Source organism: Neomonachus schauinslandi, chromosome 4, assembly GCF_002201575.2.
Source record: "Neomonachus schauinslandi chromosome 4, ASM220157v2, whole genome shotgun sequence".
Taxonomy (NCBI): domain Eukaryota; kingdom Metazoa; phylum Chordata; class Mammalia; order Carnivora; family Phocidae; genus Neomonachus; species Neomonachus schauinslandi.
The window spans coordinates 167,292,249-167,300,246 of record NC_058406.1 but is presented as its reverse complement, the minus strand read 5'-3'; the positions used below and the strand labels follow the sequence as shown (position 1 = coordinate 167,300,246).

General features: G+C 42.2%; 1 protein-coding gene across 1 annotated transcript in view; it reads left to right on the top strand.

Moving 5' to 3' along the window:
* Positions 1-7,998, top strand: part of SAMD12 (sterile alpha motif domain containing 12) — a 377,694-nt gene that overhangs the window by 31,294 nt on the left and 338,402 nt on the right. The window lies entirely within an intron of this gene.

Below are 7,998 nucleotides of genomic sequence, written 5' to 3'. Positions count from 1 at the left end.
TAGCTGGTGTATATGGAAGTGTTAAGCTTCAGTGTGTGTGTGTATGTGTATATATATAAAATGGGATATATATATTATATATATAATGGAATACCACATTCAGCTGGTGTGTGTGTGTGTATATGTACATATATATGGAATACCACATTTAGCTGGTGTATATATAATTTATATATAGAATATGTAATTATATTGTATATATTATATATATATATGGAATACCACATCTAGCTGGCCAAGGAGAGGTCTGGAAATCCTATTTGGTCTCCTCATAGCCTGACCCAAATGATAAAATCAAATATAATTGAGACTGGGAGTGGGAGAGTGTAGAATAAATAGAAGGTGAGTCCCTCAAAGACTCTGAATTCTGCCTTGTTGTGATGGTGGAGGGGGCTACAGTTCTTAGGTCCCAGTATCCTCCGGGATATGGATATACCCTACCCTAGAACAGGATACAGCAAACTTTTTTTGTAAAGGGAAAACTAGTAAATATTTAGTTTTTGCAGTCCATATGGTATGTCACAACTATGCACTTCTGCCATTGTAGCACAATGGTGACCATAAAAAACATATACATAATCATGACTGTGTTCCAGTGAAACTTAGGAACATTGATGTGTGAATTTCATATAATTTTCATAGATCACAAAATATCCTTTTTAGTTTTTCCCCCCCAACCACTTAAAAATGTAAAACTGTTTATGACCTACATAAACAGGCAATGGGCTAGATTTGGCCCCTGGGCCATTGTTTGCTGACCCTGCCTTAGCAGATGTCTGCTGGACAGGTTTCTTTGCCCAAAGAGACAGTGTGCCCTGCCCATTAGTTTAATCCAAGCTTGTGTTTGAGACCTACATTTCCTGTACACTTGGTATACTTTCATGTTAAAACATTAGTGATAGGACACCCATGGACACATTCTCATTCGTGCATAAGTTTTAATGAGTGATCTAGGCACTTTTCTGGGCACCAGAGTCTCCTCAATGAGTACGTTTTGCCATCAGGTCTTTACCGTATCATCTGGATTGATTCTACCTGTGATAACATTTTTCTTGATAACATGTATTTGTAATGTACAGCTTCCTTGCTAAGGTATTACCATACTTATACAGCTTTCCAAGTCATAATGGGAATGATGAAAGCCAGAGCAGAATATTTTGCTAGGATTTCAGTTTTCTTTTTTATCCTTAAAGAAGAGCTAAGTAATTATGTTAAAGTGGAATCATGTGTCAGTTTGGAATGGTTCATCTTAAGTCACAGAACACCTGACTCAGTGGCGTCATAGGTAAAAGATTACTTTTCTTGTGTAGCATCAGATCCAGAGGTAGGTAGGTAAGTACCCAGTTTGAGTAGCTCAGTGATGGTAGAGCCAATGTGGCTATTAGCCTCTTGGCTTTCATGTTTATAGCCTTATGATTGATAGCCACTCTGGATACCACCTCTGCATTCGAGGCAGCGAGGTGGTGAGAAGGCTGATATCAAAACCTGTTCTCTTGTCAGTTCCAGTACTGCGTCTTTACACATCATCCTTCTGCTTAGGTCCCATAGGCAGGAATCTGTTCACAGCCACATGTAGCTGCAAGGGAGGCTGGGAAAGTGAGTGACCTTGTGGGCAAGGAGGACAACATTGGGAAGTGTCTGCTATAGAGAGAGGTCTCTTGTGATGCCCACATTACTTCTAGAGGGTAATGCTCTGCTGAATTTGAATCCAGAGTATAATAAGGCACTTCCGTGAATTAAGCAGATATTTAGAGAGTGTCTGCTATGTGTATATTATATAAGAGGTATGAAACAAGGGCTTTGTTTTCCAGGAACTTTAGCTAGAAGCAAGACATATACGTAAATTATAAACTATCTCAACTTCAATGGATAATGATGGGGATTGAAGTACATTTGTTTCTAAGGTCATGTGTTTGTTTAGCAGCATTTATTGGGTGCCAGATATGTACAGTTTTTTAGTCTCTGCAGGCACACAGATGAGTAAGATGGTTTCTGCAGAAGGCAGTCCAGTAAATCCCTTTCAGAACAGCTCTGTGTTTCTGTGACTTAACATATCTTTGAATTCTACAATTAGATGAGAAGCCACTTTGATCTGCTTTTTTTGAAAAGTAAAAGCTGTAAGTTCCCTTAAGAAGGGAATGGCAGGGAGTGGGAGTGCATTGGTATCTTTCCACCATACCTCTGCTTATTCTATAAACAACGATTGAGCACTTAGAGTAGTTTAGTCACTCGGCTAGGCGCTAGGTTTATAAAGCTTTAATGAGAAGTCACTTGCTTCAAGGGGTTCCTAGTCATAGACTAGGCAGACACGTTAATTTTTGCAACACATGGTGTATACGTACATGGGGTGGGTGGAGGAAGAGAAAAAAGGGGGAGAATGAGAGAACAAATAAGAAAAATGGGTGAATTGTCCACATTGCTTAGAGAGGATATAATGGGTGCAAAATCAGTTAAAGCTTCATAGTGGAAAGAATAGATAATTTAATATTTCATAAAGGGTCATCCCTGAAAATAAGGAAAGAGTATATTATATAAAAAGACCAATTCTGTCAAATTAGGGAAGCACAAAAAACCTCTCCACTGCAAGCGGCTTCTGTGTGATGGTAGAAACTCTTGGTGCAGGATCTGGAGCGACCTCATGGCCCTGGGAAGTGTTTGCAGAGCATCTCTGTTACCAGCAAAGCCCCAAATAAAGGAACTTCCAGCCTGAATGAGGCTCAGTCCCTTGTTTCACTGCAGGGAGAGTGTGGTGTGGGTGGGGATTGGAAGAACTGGAAGCTGGATGGCTTCTTGGCAAGTGGGACACACTTGCTCTTGCAAGTGGAATGCACGACCAGCACACCCCCTGGTTCCCCCCTCGCCTTCAGACAGAACGCCTGGCACTTCTTCATAGTCTGTTACTGTGAGCTCTGTCACGTGGGAACGGGATCTAAGGGCAGGTCCAGGAGGATCCAGGCTCACTTCCAACAATGAAGTGCCTTTTCTGACACTCAAGACTGGGGCCCCTTTTTAGAAAATATGCCCTTTCCAGGGAAATTCTAAAATAATATGATATAGTTGAGCTTTTTTTTTTTTTTTTTTTTTAAGAAAACATGTTCTAGTTTGAAAATCACAATGAGCTTGTTGGAAAAAAACCTCAAATTTTTGAATAAAGTATCTTTGGAACTTCTCTTTCTGCCTATGGAGGCAGTATGGGGGGATGAAATTAGACGGAGTGGGTTGTTTTTGTTTTTAAATTCTGTTTACTAGATTACACATAACATAAAACTTATCAATTTAACCCTCTTTAAACATATGATTTAGTAGCATTAGGTGTATTCACATTGTTGTACAACTATCTCCACTATCCATCTTCAGGACTTTTTCGTCCCAAACAAACTGTACAAGCCGTAACTCCCCATCCCCCACTCCTCCAGTCCCTGGTAACTGCTGTTGTACTTGGTCTCTGTGAATTTGACTACTCTAAGTACCTCGTATAAGTAGAATCATACAATACTTGTCCTTTTGTGGCCAGCTTATTTCACTTAGCATAATGTCTTCAAGGTTCATCCCTGCTATAGCATCTGTCAGAATTTCATTTCTTCTCAGGACTGAATATGCTGTTGTATGTACCACATTTTTTAATCTATTCAACAGGGGACATTGGGGTTGTTTTCACCTATTGGCTATTGTGAATAATGCTGCTGTGAACATGGATGTACAAATACCTGTTCAGGTCCCTACTTTCAATTCTTTGGTTGAGTTGCCAGATCAGATGGTCTATGGTTAACTTTTTTTTTGAAGATTTTATTTGTCAGAGACAGCACAAGCAGAGGGAGTGACAGGCAGAGGGAGAAGCAGACTCTCTGCTGAGCAGGTGGTCCAATGCAGGACTCGATCCCAGGACTCTGGGATCATGACCTGAGCCAAAGGCAGACACTTAACCAACTGAGCCACCCCAGGGTCCCTCTGTTTTTTTGTTTTTTTTTATTTTTTTTTTTTAAGGAATCACCATATAGTGTTACAGCAGCTGCGCTATTTTACATTCCCAGTAGCAGAACACAAGGGGATGGGTTTGTACACATGAAAAAGAGGTGGTAGCTTTGCTGTGGCATCTCAAAAGCAATGCAAAAGCCTATGCATTTGCAGTTAAAAAAATAAATAAAAGTCCCGGTTAACTTTTTTAAAGAAATATTTATGAAATCTTTGGTTTTTTTAATTCTTGATTTTAAAGAGCTTAGTATTAGCAATTCTAACATGAAAATGACAAGGGCAGCCCTTGAGGGAAAGACCACTCACTGACAGCTTGCAGTGTCCATTCAGTAACTAGGAATCAGGAAGGTACAGAGGGGTCAGGAAGACCAGGGAAGCACAAAGAGGGTCTCAAAGCTGACCTGTGAGCTGCTAAGCCCATTAAATTGAGTAAATATCGTCAGTGAAAACAAGAAAGGACAGTGATGAGGACAGAAAAGAGAACTCAGATGGGGCTCCTTTTACATGATGAACAAAGAAATGAAGGTCACAGCTTGTAAAGAGGCCATCTGAAAGTTGCTTGATTTGTAAATATTAGGGACATGAAATTTCAGGGAAAACAAAGCAAAGCCTGTCAGAAATGGTTTTAAATAAATAAACCCAAGCACAAAACCTAAATCAACTACTGGGTTTGCAGGCGAGGAGGGAACAGCTATGGAGGATTAAAATATTTGTGTGAGGAAGGTGGCTACGTGTGTAGAAAGTCCAAACATCATATTCTGTTTCATGTTTATAGTTACCTTACATTTTTTTTAAAAGATTTTATTTATTTGAGAGAGAGAGAATGAGAGAGAGCACATGAGAGGGGGGAGGGTCAGAGGGAGAAGCAGACTCCCCACAGAGCAGGGAGCCCGATGCGGGACTCGATCCAGGGACTCCAGGATCATGACCTGAGCCGAAGGCAGTCGCTTAACTAACTGAGCCACCCAGGCGCCCGTTACCTTACATTTTAAACGCAAGGTATTTACCAGCAGAGAGAAGTTTCCTTTTGATTTAAGGCACAGTTGTATAAAGAGAAGAGATTGCTGGTTCATTCAGCAGCTGATCCAATGTTTCTTAAAGGCCTATTATGTGCCAGGTTCTAGACTGGGGAGTGGAGGTCATGGAGGTGACCAAGGGGTAGGGCCTGCCTTGAGGAACATGTAGTTGTGGTAGGAGAGGTATACAGATCAGTGAGGTAGACCTCCTCGATAGAGTGAGGGAGATGAAGAACCAGGGTACTATGTACATGGAAGAAGCATATCCCAGTGGTTCTTGCTCTAGTAGCCAGAAACTCCCTAGAAGGCTTTCAGAGGGTCTAAGCTGACACATGGGGTGCGTGGACTTAGCCTCCCAAAGGAGCAGGTAAGACTGGGGCGGAGTAGAACCTCTTTCTAAGAGGAGGGACCAGCCTGAGCAAAGATGAAGGAAGTATGAGAGCCTGATTTGGTGGGGAAGGAGAACAGGAGGTTACCAGAAGCTACCAGCAAGTCAGTGGTATTCGGAGACTGTGAATTTCAAGGCAGGAAGTAGCCAGGTATCATGCTGGAGAGAAAGATCAAAGCTATATGTTGCTCTTCCTCCAATGCCCAAATCTATCCCATGTTAATTTTTCATCTCCCTTTACAAGCAAACTTTTTTTTATATAATCATGATTTTAAAGTTTTGAATATCCGTTACAAATAGGTCATTCTTTGGAGATGGAGAAGCTGATTTGATATTAACAGTAATTAGTGTCCTGCTCTTACAGACTTTGGCTACTAAATTCTCTACCACTGCCTCAAATGGGCATTGTGATTGGTTCTCCAACATCCATTCTGCCCCTGCCTTCTTGAATAACAGCAGTGTGGTCTGAGGAATGGAACTTTAGCTGAAAGGCCAGCTGGTTTAAGGGTAACCCTATCTCCACTGCCAGGGTTTTAGTTCATTAATGGGTGTGTGATTCATTTTGGGCTGTGAGATAAAATGAAAGTTTGGAGGAGGATTAGGGGAAAGAGAACAATGTCAACCATTGACTGTCACTATTGCTAGATGAGAACCAGAAGTTTGTAACTCTAGGTGCCATGAGGGGACCCAGACTTAGGACATACATAGGTGATGTTCTGGATAGCAGAATGGAAAGATGAAGAAAAAAAAAATCAGAATCCTTGATGACCCTATTGAGCTGGCAAATCCACAAACTCTGGACTTTTACCATTACTGAGCTTCCTGTTCTGAAAGCTAATAATTTTCTTTACTATTGAATCTATTTTGGTTTTGCTTATCCAAAGCTTGAAATCATCCATATCCTAAATGATGCTTGATCTTTGTAATCCCCAGTAGATACCTGCATCACTTTCTGTGACTATGCACCTTGAGTCTCATTTCCCCTGTCTGTGAAATGAATGTAATTAATCTCACCAAGCTTTTATGAAGATCATTTGAGATCTAGCACAAAGCGTAAGGGAGGAGGCGTGAACTAATACATGTTGAATGTCTACTGTGCACCATGAAATAGGCTGGTTCTTGGCTCTAAGAATCTTAGAAGCTAGAAGAGAAATTCACAGATAATTTTCATTTTGAAGGATATAAATAAGACCACATGCACATAGACCTTTGTACAAGTAGTTTAAGATCATTCAGTATTTGAATACTCACTGTTCCAGGCATAATGATCCAACATGGGGTGGGGGCAGGGGATGAGGAAGGGGATTAAGGGAAGACCTATCTGAAGAAGTGTTCTTTAAGCCAAAACCTGACAGATGAGTAGGAGTTAGGTGAGGAATGGGGAGAACATTTTAGGCAAAGAAATGACATACAAAATCCGGGAAGTGTGAAAGAACTTGATGTGTTCAAGAAGTAGGAAGTGTGAAAAGGAAGTGTGTGGTCAGAGTAGAGTAAATGAGGGATATGTGGGTGATGAAGTTGGAAAAGCGGGAAGGGGACAGGTAATGCAGGGGCCTTGTTAGCCATGTTACAGTTTTTGAACGATGTAGGTATAAAATGAAGCCATTAAAAAGTTCTAAGCCAAAGGGTCTCACAATCCGACCTGTACATTTTTTAAAGATGGGGTTTCAGGGCTCAAGCGAGGAAGAGCAGTTGGGCTAGTCAGTGGATGAGAGACGTGGGTGGCTCGGACCAGGGTGATGGCAGTGCAGATGGAACCACATGGATGGATTGGAGCAGCACTGTGGGCGTAGAGCTTGCTGGGCCTGGCGAGAGATGGAAGGGCTGTGGCAAATCGTGGAGAGCGCCCTGCCAAGGATGACTCTTCAGTTTCTGTGTAACTGGAGAGCACTGGAAAAGGCATTTTGGGGGGGAGTGGTAGAAAAACCAAGAATCAGCTTTGAACATGTTAAATTTGAGGTATCAGTGATACCCTGAAATTGGGATCTTGAGTCCCAAGTTTCACTTTCGTCTGAAGCTCCTAACGGGTTTTTCTGAGCTGCAGTTAACATTTGGGCGTCACCGGCAGGTTAACTGCATTGGAGTGTGGGAATGGATGATTCCTGTTAAGGAGAGCATGGAGAGTGGGGAGGGAACCCCTGCCTCACTTCTGGGAAGCTCACCCTCGTCTCTCAGGTGTCACGTCCTCTCTTGGAAGCCAGGTAGGAGGAAACCCTGACCTGAATGGGATGCCAAGTAAGGGAGGAATTGTAGAATCACAGCAGTTGGCTAAAAGAGAAAGGGGGGATACTGAAGATATTGAGTAAAAGGTTATGAGTGAGGTAGAGTCCTAAGGGGGATGGAGGGAGGGAAGGCTCTGGCCCTGAGTCCTCTGAGGCCAAAGGGTTCAAAATCACAAAATTTGAAGGGGTGGGGTCCCAGGGAGGTGAGATAATTTACTACACACCCCCACCCACCCCACCCACCCCCACCCACCCTCACACACTCCTAGTGAAAGAGAGAGAGACACCCACCCACCCACACCCCTAGTGGTTCATGGAGGTCATCTGGGAGAAATATATGGTTCCCATAACATTCATTGCTATTTCTTTCAGGATACTGGGTACAGTGGAGGGGCTCAGT